Source organism: Crocodylus siamensis, chromosome 5, assembly GCF_052110815.1.
Source record: "Crocodylus siamensis isolate JL-2025a chromosome 5, ASM5211081v1, whole genome shotgun sequence".
Lineage (NCBI taxonomy): Eukaryota > Metazoa > Chordata > Crocodylia > Crocodylidae > Crocodylus > Crocodylus siamensis.
Genome location: NC_143399.1, coordinates 187,222,366 through 187,241,587, shown reverse-complemented (window position 1 = coordinate 187,241,587; position 19,222 = coordinate 187,222,366). Strand labels below are relative to the sequence as shown.

Sequence of the window (19,222 nt, the reverse complement as noted above, 5' to 3'; positions counted from 1 at the left end):
TGGCAAGAAAAGCATAAGGTTTAAGAAAAGCAGCAACAAAAGCTACAAACCACACACCTGCTACAAGATGGTTGGTGCCACTGCAGAGAATACAGTCCAACATTTTTGTGGCAGACTGTGCTCGCCTCACACTGCTAGATATTTTAATTATCTTTTCAACCTGAGACTGTTAGATTGCTTAGCCTTGGGTGCCTTGGCTGCATCATCTCTCAATCCAGGGGACCAATAGTGATGATAATATTAACCTTCACATTTTTCAGGAGTTTTATCCAATCCTTATCTGTAATTATGTAATCAATCCTGGACCTATTTCTTCCATCCCAGCTATACCATGTTACTAAAGGGGTCTTTCTAGTTTGAAACCAGATATTGCCAATTCTAAACCTGTTTCAAATTACAAAGGCCCAGTAATTGCTCACTCTCTTCATTTCTATTTCTTTCTCCTTACACTCCTTTCTCCTTACACAATATCTTCATAACCTGATCTATCTATACTATGTGCACTGCAGCCATAATTCCCACACCACTATCCCCATTCTCAAACTATTTTTTCAATGCTTTAACTAGTCTGTAGACTATACTTGTATTTTTGTGAGCATTTATTTTCCAGCCATCATACTTATCCATGTTCCCTCAGAAACGCATGGCACTTCTGTCACCAGTTCCTCTGTTTGTATATTTATCATCTCAGCTATTCTGTTTCTTTCAACTTTTCCACCTTCTGACCAAAGTAATATTCTACCTTCAACTACCAAAACTAATTCTGTTTACCTCTTCTATCTGGGCTCATAAAAACCAAAAATATCCATGTTCCTTTCTTTCATGTCAGCCAATTCCTTGGTTTTTCCTGCATAGTTAATTCTTTATATTGGCAATTATTGACCTACAGCACAGACCGAACAGATAAATCTGGGCAAGGGCAAGCTGTCTATGCCCCCCGCCCCAGCCAGTACCTGTATTAGGAGAGTCTCTTAAGTCTTTCAGTGGCTTCTCTGGTGATATCTGGTGGAGAACTGAAAAGGTAATGAAGATACAGTGGGGTAAGCATCAAAGTGTTTTTATCTGATACGCAGAAACCTAACAGAACAGCTTTTCGAGCCAGATATTATGACCCGCTCAAAGTGGGGCTTATGAACAGGGCTCCAGAAGTCATCACGTTCTAGTCCCAATAGGAAGGGCAGCCCATGACCTTTTCTCTTGTAACAAAGGTGGAACCGATCCTTGCTGTCTGCACAGGTCCTGACACAGCAGGGCCCAGCAAACAGGAACTCCTCCGGACCACATGCAAATACCACTCTAATAATGCAGATAAGATCCTTCCGGTAAATCTGATATCTTTTCTTAGACCAACTCAGACAGTTGGGAAAAAAAATCTTAGCAAGCTTTCGGGTATAAATACCCTTCATCAGGCTGAGGAAGCATCTGCAGAGTTGGTGCAGATGCAGCACTCAGGGGCAGACCTAGTATTTTGAAGGTGGGGGGGAGGAAGTGTCAAATCATCGTTGCCTATAACACAACAGAGACTTTTTCTCCAGTTCAGGCAAAACTAGCTGCTTAACCAACATGCTAGGGAGCTAGCCCTACATAATTAGGATCAATGCAAAAACAAACATGCAGATTGAAACATCCCCCCATTGACTATGTGCAGCATTAAAAAACTACAAGGCACCAGGCAAACAAAACCCAAAAGTTAAAGGGTATGGTGTCATTAGCCCTGTGGTCATTAGAGTGAAATGTAAATCACTTGTTCAGATTCAACAAACAAACATGCGGCTTTCCCGAGCGTCCCACTTCAGTTTGCCCTTCCCACCCCAGGGCGCTGGGCCGGGTGGGGAAAAGCGGAGGGCGCCACAAGGGCCGCCCGAGGCAGGCTGCAGAAGAAAAGCCGGTTTGAGCAGCGGAAGGGCAGCGGCCTCGCCGCCTCCAGAGCGGATAGATGAACAGGACCCAGGGATGGGACGAGCCGCGGGCTCAGCGATGCCGCTGCCCCTCCGAGGGCGGTTTTGGCTCGCGGGGGGGAGCAGCACGAGCCGCTGCGCCCCACCTCCCGTGCCCGCCCGGAGACACTGCTAGATGCCAGCCTGGCCCCCGCCGCATCCCGCCCGCGGCCGCCGCGCTCTGCTGGGGGAAGGGGTAGGGCTCGCAACGGTCCGTAACGGCCGCCGCGCGCCAACTGGGGGGAGGGGCGCGCCCGCGGGGGTGGGGCAGGAGACACTTGCCCTGCACTCCCCCCGGCGGGACCGTGAAGGGCCCCGGCCCCGGCCCAATCCGGGGCTCCTCCTAGTCCAGAAACGTGGCGGTGGGTGGAGGAGCAGTGGCTATTGATCCCCCACCACCAACTTTCCAGACCCGTCGGGAGCCCTGCAGGCCAGGAGACATGAGGCTGTGGGCTGCCCGTCCCTGTCCAGGGTGTTTCTGTAGTCAAAAAACAAGTGAAAACAAAGCTGGGATTTTCAAGGGGTGCCCCATATCTGGATAGGTTGAGAACCACCGGTCTGGACAATACAATATAGCACTCGCTGTTTGTCTTTTGCGGGGGGTTTGTTGTTCACTGAAGCACTATAAATGAACCTGAAGGTAATACACCATAAGCTGTCTAGACAGTACGGTGTTGCATTCATTATTTATGTAGAACTGAGGCAGTTAGTTACAAACCAGAGTCCTCTGCCAGCTGTGTGATAAAGTCTTAGGGTGGCAGTGAGCACTGCACAAGTCACCCGTGTGGTTTTTCAAAGTAGGATGAGGCATGTTGGTAACTCCTAATTGGTGCTGTTCCCACAGCTCCAGGCTCTCAAATTACAATAAGTCAAGATCAGGAAGAAGACTACATTATCTACTGGCAACATGATCAGCTTTCGTGATGACAACAGGTGCTGTTGTAATACAAAATCTAAAATAAAAGCAAAAGTGGAGTACAGAAAAAGGAAAACCAGCAGAGAAAGGGAATCTCCAGCCCTACCAGAAAGATGAGAAATCTTCAAGTCTATTTGGCAACATTTAATAAATTATAAACACAGAAATAAAATATGTCTTAGTAAGAGGTACACATCAAATACACAAAAGGAAAATAAAAGAATTAGTTGCAGAAAAAGGAATAAAAGAAATATAAATGCAAAAAGAAAGCATGACAGAAGAAGCATGGAATGCAATAATATTTTTAAATAATCAGGTATATTAAAGGCCATGAGTACACTTAACAAACAGTAAACATCATAATAGTCTCCACTTGATATTCACCAGTAACATTCATTAAATTGTATGCTTTGGGTGACAAGAGACAATATGTTGAGAAACAGCAAACAAATCACCCAACCCATCTGGATATCTAATCGGCTAAATATCAATAGTTATATATCAGAGGGGCAGATGAGAAAACATTTTGTTATGCAATAACTGTATGTATGGTAAAATAATATATACATATAAATTGTAGATATGAATACTATTTATTTGATTATTCTGTCTGCCCCCTTACCTTCCATCAGTCCTTTTTATCTTTTTAATTCACCTTCTCCCCTCTCCACTTTTGACATGCATTTAGTTACAAGATCACATACTTCTACAAGACCTTTACTTTATTCAGTGCACAGGATTAATAATGCTTCTGGAGTGAGTGGGTCACTTTATGCTCAGCACTTGATGTAGGGCTCGATATCTGACCCTACACTGTATACAGAATTATTAATTCCTCCTGAACTCTTCTATAATAATAATTACCATAGTATGAGTGCTCACAAATGTTAATAGATTGATCACTGTATACACCCTGTGAGGTGAGATTGTCCATATTTTAAAATAAAAGAGAAAAAAAGTAATGGAAATAAAAAATGCCTACTTTTGAATGATCAATATGATAGCAAAAGCTTTCTTTTTTTAGTGTTTAATATTTAGTTTGTTAAATCACAAAATAGGAGGAGATTCATAGGAATAGGAGGATTTTTTAACAAGTAACTGAAACAGCAAACTTACAGGGGCTGCTGGTTGGAGGAGGACTTTACTTAGCATTATATCTGCTGGAAAGGCAACACAGCAGAGCACTGACAGTCCAGGTTCTTGCACTGTATAGGGCAGAGGTTGTCAATGCTTTGGGGCTGAGTGCAGAAAAAACCCGCAACTTCACTTGGAAGATGTTAAGGTGCCGGGGACAGATGATGGGGGAGTAGCAAGGGGCCCAGTCCTTGTTGTGGCACCAAACTGCTACAAACAGCCCAGGCTCTGGGCAGGCACCTACTGCCCACTACAGACCCCAGACTGCTACAGGAGGCAGTGGGGAGGCTCATTGCTGGCAATGGCTACACGTGCACCTTGCATGGGAGAAAAGGGGCCATGGAACAGGACACGGAGGGCGGAGGGACTGGCCCTTCCCCATTGCAGGCCGGCCGCTGGCAGTGCAGCCCCCACCAGGACCCCCCAAGCCACAACAGGGACAAGGGCTATGGCTGAGGTCTACACTAACCGCAGCAGCATAGCACAGCTCCCAACTCAGCACAGCTGGAGCTAAGGCTGGCAGCACAGCTAGCCCAGCACACTGACACTGGGGCGTGGGAGTAGAAGCCTAACTGGGACCACCTGGGCAATCTCCCCCACAGCACTACCCTCACCCAGGAGCACTTTTCCCTGGCCTTGTGGCCAGGCTGTGGGCTGTCCTGCCCTGTTCTCAGGACTGTTAGAAATATTATTAAAAATGCATTATCAATAGCAGATTTAGGAAAACACAGCTGCTTAGCTCTCCTTGTCTCCTTGGTGGGAGAAGGGGGGTTTGGAAATTGAAGGAAAAAAAAACTACTAAGGGCTCTTTGTACTAAGGTATCACTCTCTCTTTGTTCTGCAAATTTACTATCTCTTTGTTACACTAAATCACACTTTCTTTCATGGCTCCCACATTTTTTTAGGCTAGATAAGAGTAATTGCCATCTTAGCCTTGGGGTTGAACCTTGAATAACCTCGGGTCCCTTCTAAGCACGTGCAATAAGCTAATACATATTAAGCCTATCTGCCCCGCATACTTAAGTAGTTAATTATAATACACATGCGATGTATGATGTGACGTATTCACATGCATGTGTGTATGAACCGGAAATGAGTTATAAGAGTTCCTGCTTCTCTACACGTGTTCAGGAGAGAGGGGATAAAAGCCTACTGATGGGTGTTCTCCGCGGGCAGAGCGTTTGATCTTTTGTCTCTCTCTCTTACCCTATTTGCAAATATATACCCTTTTGTATCACCAACAATGTGTGCCTGAAGGATCATTAATATTCATTGAGCCTCCAAAGAAACGAACCGAGAGATTTTTTTTACCTCAGGACTGTGGCTCCCTCTGGAGCACGGCTCCCTTGGCCACCACATGGAGGAGCTCTGCAGAGAGCGGAGACGTGGACAGGGGCAGTGGGGCCTTGAGCCGCCTGGCTACAGCCCTCCCACATAAAGCTGCTGCATCATGCATCTTGCCCTGCGTTTTGTCTGGTGTGATGAGGACAAGGACATCCTCCCTTTGCCCCCTGGCTCCACCTTCCTTCTTCCCCTCTCCCTCTCCATCCCCCCATGGGGATGCCAAACTTTGTGGGTGCATAGCCCCTGGTGGTGGAGCACAGTCCCAGCCCCCTCTCCACCATGCTCCCCAAAGTGCACATTGTAAGAGAAAACGGCAATACAATCATAAAAAGTCGCCAAGAAGGAAACCTGAATCCACCATAGCCACTTAAAACCAGGAGAAAAGCCAACATCGCCAGCACCACCAGAGAAGCAAGCTGTTCCGCCCTTAAGACTTATAAAGACTGTAAAAGACACATAGCATGTTAAAAGCCCATTAGATGCCTCCTAAGCTACAGATAGTACTTTCTTTACTTGCTATACTCGTTATAGTGTGTATGTTTGCATCTTGTATTATCACTTACATAAAAAAGCTGTTTGCAAGTACAATGCAGAACAAGTATGTCATGTACGCTCAAGAATGACAAACCTTGATGTCAGCCACTGAGCTAGAGCTCAAGGCTGAAAGGGTGGAATTGTAAGAGAAAATGGCAATACAATCATAAAAAGCAGATGACCCTTGAAAAAGCAAATGATCTTTTTTCCCCTAAGATTAAAGATCACCTCTTGCTGACAGTAAGCGACGTGTACTTCTCATTGACAGTAATGTGTAACTGCGAAACCAGTCTCAACTAGCCCAAGCTTGCTCTGTACCATGTTTTGTAATTTTGTAAGGGCAAGGGAAAAAACCCAAATGCGCACACAACAATGTAGCAATGCAATGCTTAATGTATAAATACCAAGCTGTAAACTCAGTTCAGGGGGAACTCTGTGTCTTTGTGACACTGGGTGGCCCTCTCTGCAGAGAAATAAATCATCTTGCTGACACTCCCTCATTCTCTGCCTAATTGATCGTGGCTAGGAACGAGCCCAGCAAAAGGGAAGAGATCAGTGCTCCTCGGTGTATGAGCACACCCTTCGGTGTATGGGTGCTAAACAGTAGCTGATCAAATTTCCCCAACAACATGCAGCCAGCAGCAGCAACAAACCAGGCCAGGGCTCTGGACCTCAGTGCACCACCTTGCAGGCTTGCAGCTGTGTGCTGAGAGCAGCCCAGACTCTAGGCAGGTCTCTTCCGACCAACACAGAGCCTAGGCTGCTGGCAGCAGAGCTCATAGCCTCCCTCCCACTTGCTGCAACCGGCCCAGGCTCCATGGCCAGCAGCAGGGGCCTACCCAGAGCTGGGGCCAGCTCTGGCATGCAGCAAAATGGATTCACATGCCATGCTCTGGCACATATGCCAGGGGTTGCAACCTAGTGGGTAACTTTGGCGCAAACAAGAGGCTTTACTTGATTTAGTTCTAGCTGACAGAGAGGATTTGGTTGAAAATCTGAAAATGGAAGGCACTTTGGTGACAATGATCATGAAATGATAGAGTTAATGATCATAAGGAAAGAAAAAAGGAGAACAGCAAAACAGAAACTTATAGATTTCAGAAAAGCAGACTTCAGCAACTTCAAAGAACTGGTAAGGAGAATACTGGATACTATTAAAGGCAGAAGACTGCTACTTTGATGAGAAGAAATGATGGGATATGGAACAAGAGATTTAATTGCCTAAATGGTAAGCTTTTCAATGACAGGAAAGCTTGTACACAAAATACAAATGCAACCATATTACTAAGGATGAGTTAAGGAGTCTATTATAAGCCTGTAGGGACAAAATCAGAAAGGCCAGGGCAATAACTGAGATTCACCTAACAAGAGCCATTAAAGGAAACAACAAACTTTCTGTAAATACATTACAAGTAAGGCAAGGGAAGACCAAGGAAAATATGGGTATCTTCTTAAAGGGCAATAGGAAACTAATGATGAATAATGCAGGGCAAGCTAACATGTTTAATGCCTTTAGCCTTCACAAAATGATCTGTCAAATAAAGAGCATAAATGATATCAAGGATATAGAGAATAGGTAGGCACAGCAGAGAGAAAAAGGAAGAGATTATTCAGATAACCTAGCTGTTTTCAAATCAACAGAACCCGATGTGATTTCATACTAGAGCAGAGGTCGGCAACATTTTGCCACTGTAGGCCGCCACTTGAAACATGGCACCCCTGCCATGGACTGCTAATCTCCATTTCCCCCAGAGCAACCAAGTTCCCTGTGCTTATCCACCAACTGAAGTGGACAGCTGTGATGAAAAAGGTTACATTGGTAGCACAATACAGTAGAAACAAAGCAATAAGCACTCTCACATTGCAAAGGGACCAGATGCAACAACTGTAAGACTTCCAATGTCCCAGCCTCTGCAGAGGGATTAGATAGAACAAGACAAACAGAAGGACCCTCAGCTGCCAAAGGCTGGATCCAATCTCTTCACCGTCTAGATCCAGCCTTTAGATTGTAACCCCTGCCCTAGATGCTCAAGAAATTGACAAAATAATTACAGAGAACTTTTTCTATTTTGGGGGGAATTTATGGAAATGAGGTGAAAGAATGGGGCAGTTATAAAAGGGAAAAGTGAGACATCAGAATTACAGACTGATCACTTTAATTTCAATACCTGGAAATATGGGTGACTGGTGCCACCTTAGACATCCCCCCCCCAGCAACCAGTTAGTGACTGGGGTGGGGGGAGGTCACTGGTGCTTAGTCAGGGGGTGCACCGGCGCTCTCAGGGGGTGCACATGCACCCCCTATGCTTCACCACTGCCTGGAAAGACAATGGAATAGATCATCAAACTTGGATGATGGAACTAAATTAATACTTTTTAAATTTGTGGATGAAACCATACTCCGTGGGGTTGCAAGCACTTTAGAAGACAGGATGAGGATTCTAAATTACCTTGAAAAAATGGGAAAATGGTCTGAAATAGAATGGCAGTTCAGGAGGAAAGTATAAAGAAATACATTTAAGAAGGAACAATTAAGGACTCAAATACAAAATAGGAAGTGACTTGCTAGGCTTCAGTGCTGTAAAAAAGAATCTGGGGGTGATAATGGATCACAAGCTGAACATGAGTCAACAATGACATTTCGTTACAAAAAATAGCACACTGAGATGTATTAACAGGAGTTTCATGTACAAAACATAGAAAGTGTTTCTTCCACTCCATGTAGCACTGTTGAGGATTCAGCTGGAATACCGTTTCCAGGGCTGGGTGATAGCCTTTAAAAAAAAATGTGGACGAGCTGAAAAGAATTTGGAAAAGGGCAACAAAATGTTAGGGTCCCAAACAATTACAATACAATATAATACTATACAGTACAATACTGTACAGTACAATACTGTTAGGGTATTGCAGCAAACAGGGACTGCAGGCCAGCAGGCAGACGGCGAACAGGGACTGCCAACAGGGGAGCATTTTGCAGTTGCTGGAGGAAGAGGAGGGAGGAAGAAGGAAGAGAAAAGCCAGGCCAGGCACCAGATCCTGCCCAGGAAAGGTAAGTGATCCAGCTGCGTGTACCTTTGGTTTAGCTGACTGTTTATTTGTTTGGTGGGGGGATGCTCTGAGAAGCTGGGAGTGAGTGCTGACTGCTGAGTGAGTGTTGATTGCTGTGGGATTGGTAACCGCTCTGCAATTCCTGCCTGGACCTGGGTCAGCCCAGGCACAGAAGGGTATAAAAGGAGACTCCCCAGGTGACCAGGGAGCCTGTGACCGGGGACTGCCAGCAGGAGAGCAATTTGCAGACGGGTTGCAGGCCAGTTCGTGGGTAGGAGTACACACTGTGTTTCGGACAGAGACTCCAAGTAAGTGAATGAGGAGAGGGGCTACTATGGGGGTGGTGACATGGAGTGCAGCCAGGGACCCTACCCTGCTGCGGCCTCTGGCCTGGAGCTCCTATGAAGACCCCACTCAGGCAGACTCCTTGGATGGGTTGGCAGTGCCCTGGCTCCCTGTCTGCAGGGTTGCCTGGCAGGACCTCTGGGGATAGTGTAGGGGTTGGGGGGTCCCTTCTCTGTCCCACATATGCCCAGATTGAGGCCCTGGAGGGGCAAGTGAGGGAATTCCAGGCAGAGGTGAGCAGGCTGCAGGGGATCAGGGCTGCAGAGGATGAGATTGATGGATACTTTCATTCTCTGCAGGACCAGACACCTAGCGGAGAGACATCACAGGACAGTCCCAGGACAGCTGAATGGAAGACGGTCAGCTCCAAAGCTAGACAGTGTGCAGCTGTGAGTGCTTTCCCCAATGCAACTGGGGAACAGATACGAAGCCTTGGCAGCACTGGAGGATGATGCAGCAGAGGAAGCCACAGGGAAAGACATGTCCACAACAAACACCAGGCAGGCTGAGCAACAATGGAGCAGCTGGAGGAAGAGAAGTCAAGTCATTGTGGTGGGCGACTCCCTCCTGAGAGGCACGGAGGGACCTATCTGTCAACTGGATCCCATGGCACGAGAAGTTTGCTGCCTACCTGGAGTCAGGATCCGAGACATCACTGCGAGGATTCCCAACCTCATCCAGCCCTCGGAGTACTATCCCATCATCCTTGTCCATGTGGGCACAAATGATGCAGCCAGGAGTAGTCCGGACCACGTCATGAGTGACTACAGGGCTCTGGGGGCCAGGCTTAGGAAGTCAGGGTCGCAGGTGGTCTTATCCATCCTTCCAGTCAGCGGTCACCGTCAGCATCAGGACGCCTGCAGGAAGTCAACCTGTGGCTCTGGAGTTGGTGCCACCATGATGCAGGTTTTGGCTTCTTTTGGAACCAGGAAGCTATAGGTCAGTTAGTCTCACCTATTCTTGGGAAAAATCTAGAAAAAATCATTAAGGATCACATTTGTGGGTACCAAGCGGGGGGAAATAATGCTGAAAGGAAATCAGCACATATTCATTGCAGGTAGATCCTACCTGACTAACCTTGTGTCTTTTTATGACCAAGTCACAAAATGCTTAGACACAGGAGTCAAGAAGGCCTTTGATAGGGTATCACATTCTGTTCTCGTAAATAAACTGACAGGCTGTGATGTAGATAATTACATGGTCAGGTGGGTGGCAAATTGGCTTAGGGGTCACACCCAGAGAGTGGTGGTAGACGGGTCAATATCGACCTGGAAAGATGTGGGTAGTGGAGTCCTGTAAGGCTCAGTTCCTAGACTGGTGCTGTTTAATGTCTTCGTCAGTGACGCGGACAAAGGCGTGGAGAGCACCCTGTCCAAGTTCGCAGATGATACCAAATTATGGAGCAAAGTGAACACACCAGAGGGTAGGGAATGGATCCAGGCAGATCTGGATTGGTTGGAAAAATGGGTAGAATGAAATAGGGTGCAGTTCAACAAAGACAAATTTAAAGTGCTGCACCTGGACAAAAAGAACCACTAATAGGCTTACAGGCTGGGGGATGACCTTCTAATCAGCACAGTAGCGGAAAGGGATCTTGGGGTCATAGTTCACCCCAAGATGAACATGAGTCATCAATGTGACAAAGTGATCAACAAGGCTAACTGCACTTTGTCATGCATTAGAAGATGCATAACGAACAGGTCCAGGGAGGTGATTCTTCCCCTCTATGCAGCACTGGTCAGGCCACAGTTTGAGTACTGCATCCAGTTTTGGGCACTGCACTTCAAGAGGGATGCAGAGAATCTTGAAAGGGTTCAGAGGAGGGCCACTCGTATGGTCAGAGGCCTGCAGGCAAGGCCCTACGAGGAGAGACTCAGGGACCTAGATCTCTTCAGCCTACTCTTGCGAAGGCTGAAGAGAGGTGATCTTGTGACTGCCTATAAATTCATCAGGGGAGGGCAGCGGGAAATAGCAGATGCTCTATTTTCTAGGGCACCCCCTGGAGTAACTAGGAACAATGGCCACAAATTGATGGAGAGCAGATTTAGGTTGGACATTAGAAAGAACTTTGTCACAGTAAGAGGTGTCAGAATCTGGAATGGGATTCCAAGGGAGGTGGTGCCCTCCCCTACTTTGGGGGTATTCAAGAGGAGACTGGACAAGCACCTAGCTGTGGTCATCTGACCCCCACACACTTTCCTGCCCAGGGCAGGGGGTTGGACTCAATGACCTCTTGAGGTCCCTTCCAATTCTAACATCTGTGAATACAATACAATGTTCTATATATATATATTGAAATAATTGGTATTATATAGAGAAAACAAGACTGAAGGGGGATTTTATAACAGACAACAAATAGAAAAATAATTGTTTATAAAGAGGATGGTAACTAATTGTTCTGTATGTCCACTGGGAATAGGACAAGTACAGGGCTTACTTTTCAATGAGCAAGATTTAGATTAGATATTAGCACTTGATTGCTATATTTCTAGGATAGGTAAATGTTGTAATAAATACATTACCCAGAGAGCCTGGAAATCTCCATCAATAGAAGCTTTAAAGTACAGGTTAGACAAATATTTGTCTAGAAAGGTTTACACAGAGATTATCCTAGCCTGCCATGGGGGGTAGGCCTAGATCAGAGGTCAGCAACATTTTTCTACTGCCCTTTACATCCTGGCACCCTGCCCTGGGCCACAGGTCTCCAATCTCCAAAGCAGACAGGTGCCCGCACTTAGCCTTGCCATTGACCCCATCCACTTTGTAGTGAGGCTAAGCTCAGAAGTGGCAGAGCAGCAGACATAAGGGCACACTGTGGATAAGATGGGCAACATGGCACAGCTCCAAGCCACCAATCCCCTGTGCCAGACTAAATTTCTGCAGGGTGCCTTGGACTTCTGTGTGCCAAATCAGACCTTTTCAAGAACCAGATCTGGCCCATGAGTCACAGGTTACCAACCACTGAACTAGATGCCTTGCTGAGGTTTTTTCTATCCCTATTGTCTTATGATTCTATATTCTGAATATCCCATTGGTTTAATTTGCAGGTGTACAAGTTCAGTGCTTCTACAAATCATGTTCCATAGTCTCAAGTAGGGCCTTTAGCAAATGAGGTACAAACAATTTGTGGCCAGTTGTGAAGTTTGCTGAAGGAACTTGCCCGGTATCACATAGAAACACTAACAGTAGAGACTGAATCCATAATTTGATTGTCTTTACCAAAAACTATCTTTCCTTTTCCCAGAGTTTCCTGCCTCATTCAATTTATAGATTCATTTTTTTTGCTAGAAAGTTAAGGGTCCTGGAGACAATATCTTTGTTCTCTATAAAAACCTGATTAATTTAGCATCATTAATGCACTGAATGAAACAGCAGTCTTACAGAAAAAATGCATGTGATCAAGCAATTAAAGACTGTATTATAATTTGTATTATAATTTATATGGATAAGACCTCAAAATTAAGGTTGCACAGACAACCCTAATTTTAGTTTTCTTTCTTTCTTTCTTTGTAAATCCTTGCTTTCCAACTTTGGCCTCCTTTTTGTTTTGTTTTTATATGAACATAATTTCCCTAAGTTAAAAACATAAAATCTACCTACCTACCTACTAAAAAATTCTGACATGTGAACCACATTGACCCCTATATATATTTTCATCTGAATTGGAACTTTTTGCCTGTTTTCCATACCGCACCAACACTGTATTTGGTTTTCATCCTCTATTTAAACTAACCAGTAGAGCATGGGTGGGCAATTATTTGGGCTGGAGGACTACTTAACAAGTTTGGGTTATCTGTCGAGGGCCATGCACATAAAATCTTCCAGAAGATATCATATTAACAAATTATAGATAATGAAACATATCATATACTAAAAATCAAACATCTACTATAAAATATTAAAAAACAAACAAACCCAGAGCAATGGGTATTTCAGTGAGCTGTTACAAGTTACATAACTTGTAGATGGCCTGGGTGGAGTGTGTGCATGTGTGTGGGTGGATGCGAGTCTCCATTCTGTGTGTCCTGTGTATGTCTCCTGTGCCCTCTGTCTGTGTGTATCCATCCTATTTATTCTGCGTGTGTCTGTGTTGTGTCTGTCCAATATTTTTCCTTTTTGTGTCTGTCCTGTCCTGTGTGTCCATCTTGTGCATCCTTTGTCTGTCCTGTGTTTTTCCTGTGTGTCCCTCTTGTGTCCTGTGTGCATCCTGTTTATTCTGTGCATGTTTTCCATGTGTCTTGTATGTATCAATCCTCCATGTGTGTGTCTATTCTGTGTATTCTTTGTGCCCACCCTGTACTTCCCCCTACACCCTCTCTTAAGCCACATTCTAAGGCTGTGAATGCTGCAACACCAGCAGGCAATCACCGTTCCAAGGGGAACAAAGCTGAGCCCAGGGCTGCAGCCACCTGGTGCCAAAGGGGCCTGGTGACCCGCACCTGCAGCCCTCCACACATGGGTGCCCAGGCTCCAACTCCTCCCACCATCCCAGCCTGGGCCTGGGTGCAGTGGCACATCTCACCTCTGTGCACCCGCAGCCCAGAGAGCAAAGCCAGCCCGCCTCAGGCCTGAGAGATGTGGCAAGACATAGGAGCCATCAATCCCCACTGAGCCCCACTTGCTCCTGCTGTTTCTCTCTAGTTCCCTGCTACAGCCGTGCACAACCCTGGAGGAATTCCTTCCCCTCCTCCAGGGTTGTCCCCTCTGGAGTCACCATGGAGCATTTTGGGATCTTTGTGGGGTGGGGGCAGGCACTGTGGCTTCATACTTTCTTTTCTCACCTGGCCTGGCCCAGCCTACCTGCAGCTCCTTGCCTTCTTCCTGCATCCACGTTCCCTCCGCACCCCACCCCACCCAAAATCTCTGACACAGGGAGAAGTCAGAGGACCAGACAGGAGCTTCCAGCTTTTTGTCCCCAGCACCCGCTCCTGGGAGGGAGGTGGCTGCCTGGCCATTGGAGTCAGAGCTACTATTCTTACTCCAGCACCTCCTGCATGGGAGAGGGAGAAGGGTGGAGGCACTGACTTTTGGAGGGGCAGCCACAGGCTGGATACAATTCTTCTTCAGAGGCATGGCAGCCAACTGGAAAGAATCACTTGGCAGGCTGCATCTAGCCTGCAGGCCATATTTTGCCCACCCCTGTGGTACAGGGAGATGAGGCACATGCTTTGCTATTGTGCTTTCTATCTACCTCCTGATAGAAGAGGAATATTGAAACTGAAGAATTGTGAGTTCAGCTCTGGGCTGCCAAGAAGAGTGTGTTCAGTGAAGCTTATATTACAGCCTATTAAGCCCTTGTCCCCTCCCAAGCTTACCCGCTTCTAACTGTGTTGTGTCTAGCCTGCCTCTGTACAGTGGCAATGCATATGGGGTGCACGGGGGTATACATGGACCGCCTGAGAGCACTGGTGCACCCCTTGACTGGCAGCACTACCTGCTTAGGGAATGGCCAAAGGGGCAGAGAGGAACACCAGTGCCCCCCTGCGAGCTCTGGCTGGGGAATAGGGGCGCCAGGTGAAGCGCCACTGGCACGTCCAGGAGCACCATGCTTCCTAGTTGGTGAGATTTACTGCAGGAGACCCCCCACACAGTCAGCAAAATTGGTGCCACGTGAGTTGGGGGGGCACATACCCCCATGGCCAGTCGCCCATGACTCTGTACCTTCCTTTCACCCTGTACTTTTCTCATTCTTTCTTCACATGCAATTTACTAATCCTCTAGCCCGGGGTGGGCAACTGACTGGATCTGACCTGCGGCTGCATCCATGGAGCCCCACCCACTCCTGTCAGGACAGCCCATGTCACACTCCCACCAGCCCAGGCCCCAGCCAGTGCACAGCTTCTGGAGGGGCTGTTCCCAGTGCACTGAAGCTGTCAGATGCACTCTGCTCTCCTCACCTCCAGTGGGAGCCACTGGGCTGAAGCTTTCTGCCTCCCTGTCCACCTGGAGTGGTGCAGCAGGGGCAGGAGCAGAAGCAGCAGCTGCAGCTGAAAGCAAAGGGAGCAGAACAGCTGTACTGGCCCAGGCCCTAGCCGGTGCACACAGCTTCCAATTGGCAGCTGCAGCCAGCTGGGTGCTGCTGTGCTCTCTTCGCCTCCTGGTGACAATGGGAACAGCACTGCCAGAAACTGCATGCTGGCCAGAGCTGGGGCCAGTGGGTATGGGTGGGAGTATGGCATAGGTTGCCCCATGTGGGGCTCAGCCCTGTGCAGAGTGCCACACAGGCATTCACCAACCAGGCAAGCTCTGCTGCACACTCCCAAACATTGCTTCCCACCCACCCAAAGCCCCAGAGGGAGTTTTGGTGAGTTGTTGTGTGTCTGTGTCTGTGTCTGTGTGGGGGAGGGGTGGGGGGGGAAGGAGTGCTGACCCAGCCCACAACAGCTCATCAAAATTCCCTATGTGGCCCTCAGGCCCAAATAATTGCCCCCCACCCTGCTCTAGTGCTAGTCAAGATGCCTATTCTCCTCCGTGATGCCTGGGTTTTAGCAGAAGAACATTAAGAATACAGGAGAGAGTCTCTGATCTTACATCTAGTGCCACAGTGGTCTTCAACAACCAAAAAGAGCAACTGCAGAGAATATTCTGCTCTAGCTCTAGCAAGTTGTGGTCCCATTCCAGCCTGAAGCACACAACACGTGCTTGCTCCAGCCCTAGCCTGACCCTGTAACAGCAGCAGCAGCTCCAGCCAGGCCCCAGCTGCTGAGGGCAGACAGCAGGGGGCAAGCAGTAGGGGTCAAGCTGCTTGACGCCCTCCACCATCTGCCCCCAATAACTGTCCCCCCACTGTCTCCTCTACAGCCTGCTCCCCTGCCACTGCTTTGACTGTTGCAGTGGTAGTGGAGGATGAATTTAAGACAACCTTAATTGTTGAGCTTAGATATTCCAATATTTAGATTTCTATACATGGACAATTTATAATTACTAGGGGTCATCTTAAATTCAGGGTCATCTTGGATTTGAGTAAATATAGTATGTGCAATGTAGCATGTTTGATGCATAGAATCTTTGGAAAATGTAGATGCCAGCCTCTAATAATCCTTTATTGAGCATATATGTACAGTGATATAGGCCAAAATATGAAGAAACAAGAGCTTCATAATAAAAGACTTACAAGAATATTTTACTATAGGCAAAAAGGCATATTTACCACTAATTTTATACTCAGAAACAGGTATATCATTTTGTTGAAACATTTCAAAATTTTCAGTGTAAGATACAGACCTGGCATAGAACCTTTCAGTTTGATAACTGCCAAAAAGGCAGAAGGCAGAACAGGGCTGTCACCTAGGAAAATTTATATCTCTGTGAACAAGTTAGTCTCAAAGGTGCCACACTGCCCTGCCTTTTGCCTGACTTCAGACTAACATGACTAACTACCTCTCTTGGTCAAAAAAGTGTTAAGTAAATGAAAATAAAAATGTTAAGCAATCACAGCCATAGGCATTGTTACCACTGGAAAACTGTTACTGTTCTGATTAGAAGTATACAGTACTTCTTTTTTCCCCTCAAAAAGTTTTATAAAATCACATTTGATTTATGAACAGAATAGACCTATACTAGAGCCCCTTACAATCAGGTTTAATTACACTCACATGCCTAATTTTTGATTGACCCTCACAGCAATTTTGTCAACTTGTATGCAGATTTGATTTATAATTGGAACAACATGGTAATTAACAGTAAGCTGGCGTACAGTAGTGCTTTTCAATGACGCATTAGGTAATTGAGCACGGAACACGGACACTTTGTAGGAATGCATTGCAAACTTCTAGTTCAACAATTTGCTAATCACCAAGCTATTTTTCAGCTTTTTAACTGACTGAATAGAAGAGATGGAGAATTAACTAGGTAGCAAATGCTGTGAAAAAGCTCTGCCTCAGGAGAAGAAAGCTTTCATTTTTCAGAGTTTCAGAAGAAAGCGAGAAAGAAAAGACCTCTGTATGCTGGCCTGGGATGAGTGTAGTTTCCAGACTTTTTCCTATTGTGACCTCCTTTATGATCATCTAAAATATTATAATAAAATTCATTCTGTTCTTGCCCCCAGGATTATTTGGCTAACATTATATTTTCTGTAACCTAGTTGCATTCCCCTCCTCACCCCCATCCCTCTTATCCTGGGCTGTCCCTGTGGGAGGCTGAATCAGGGTGAGCACCCCAGGGCCCTGCACTTTGTGGGGTCCTATGGAGCCAGGTGGAACGGCCGCATCTAGCCACTCACTACCTTTCCCCACCCCCACCACCACTGATACTGCTGCTGCTGGCTGTGGCAGCTTTTTCAGATCCAGGGAGCACGGGATTGGGGCATAGGCTGATTTGCCCCAGACCCCGCGCCCTGCTTGGGTCAGTTTGGCTCTTATGTTAGTCCCTCACTATTTCCCTACTGGCTTTGTCTTCTTTTTGGTTCATGACTCTTAACATCCACTAATAAAACTCAATTTTAGCTATTAGCTTGGGAGATGATTTATCACAAGTTGGGAGCAAGAGTAGGAAATTTGTATCTAAACATATGAAATCTTGAAAAAGGAATCAGTCAACAGTTTCCAGACTTTTTCCTATCATGGCCACCTTTATGATCATCTAAAATATTATGACTCTCGTAAGATCTCAAGTTTATTTATGCAAATACACACAAAACCCACTAAACACCAAATTCAGCAAATTTGGCAAGAAGAAAGTCTGAAGCACATCAGCCCCTTTGCATCAGCAAAGGTCCACCTATGTCCAGATAACCTAGATTTTCTGTGGGGGTTTTTTCCATCATTACTTTGTAGATATCTTTAATTCTGATGCACTGACACTTTCCTGCAGTAACCAAACTAATGTATTTTGCAACTGCCCTGGCTATACAACTTTCTCCAGCCAGCCAATTTAACCCCCTTTTTGAACTGTCCTGGGTGACTGTGAATACAGGTTTCCCTTACTTTACACTGTACATGCACTCCTAGAAAATGGCACAACCCGAATTCACATAAAGGGAACCCACTTTACAATGTAACAAATACATTCCAAGACCTTGACTGTACTGACCCCTAGGCCCATTTCTACCACAAGACAATTTTGGTACTCACCAACAGCACAGTACACACAAGAACAGGGAACTGTCATAATGGGGATGGCAACTACAGAAACACATGTCCTAGACAATGAGTGAAGAGCACACATCCACACAGGAGACTATGTTGGTGTGTGTCACTCCCACAATACACTGCACAAAGCAGCTGACTGTAGGCTTCCACTACACCAATTGCATAAGAGTGAATTACCTTGCATATAACAATTTTTTGGTATAAAAAGGGTCATTGCATAAGAGTGAATTCACACATACAGAACCCATGTGAACCCATGTAAAGCAAGGGAAACCTGTACTAGCAGTTGGGAGATAGTAGTTGCCTTCCTCTAAATCTAAAATATAAGGTCACACACAATTGCTGTTTGTTTAAATCCTTATCCTCTCTTCTTCCCAATTAGGTTTGGGACAGGATTAACTTTGTAGAAAGAAAAATCTGTATTTCTCAAAAGTTATACGATTGCTTGTCCCTCCTCCTCAGCCTGCTACAAATGTTGAAAGGTCTGATTAGGGAGTTCCACATTAAAGCACCAAATAGTGTAAGAGAAATCATTAATTTTGTGTGTACCCTTATATAGCCCAGGACTTAATCTTCACAGTCAAATTGACTGCCCTTGTCCTAGTGATGGACCTAGCAGACAGTAAAATAAAATCCTGAGAGAACTGATGCAATAACCTGGAGTTTATTACTATTATTATTATGCAGCCATAATGATTTCAAAAGGAAACTTGTATTGCAGGGAAAGGAGTTCTGCAATCAATTATGCAAGAACACTTGTGCAATAAAAAGCAGAGAATGAACCACTGGGATTTCATCTTTATGGCTGTGGTGCTTGCCTTGGAGTGGGGTCAGCCTCTTACATTATCTGACTCCATTTGTTGGGGTCATCTGGT

The 19,222-nt window shown here is 46.0% G+C and overlaps 1 protein-coding gene across 1 annotated transcript in view; it reads right to left on the bottom strand.

The window, feature by feature from the left end:
- The window catches only part of CCDC7 (coiled-coil domain containing 7), a 178,256-nt gene extending 176,089 nt beyond the window's left edge, over positions 1-2,167 (bottom strand). Inside the window, exons 1-2 of the mRNA XM_090047535.1 lie at positions 2,045-2,167; positions 954-1,013 (exon numbers count right to left, since the gene is read on the bottom strand). The gene's annotated coding sequence lies outside the window, so the exon portion shown is untranslated. The remainder of the gene's footprint in view (positions 1-953; positions 1,014-2,044) is intronic.
- Between the last annotated feature and the right edge of the window lie 17,055 nt (positions 2,168-19,222).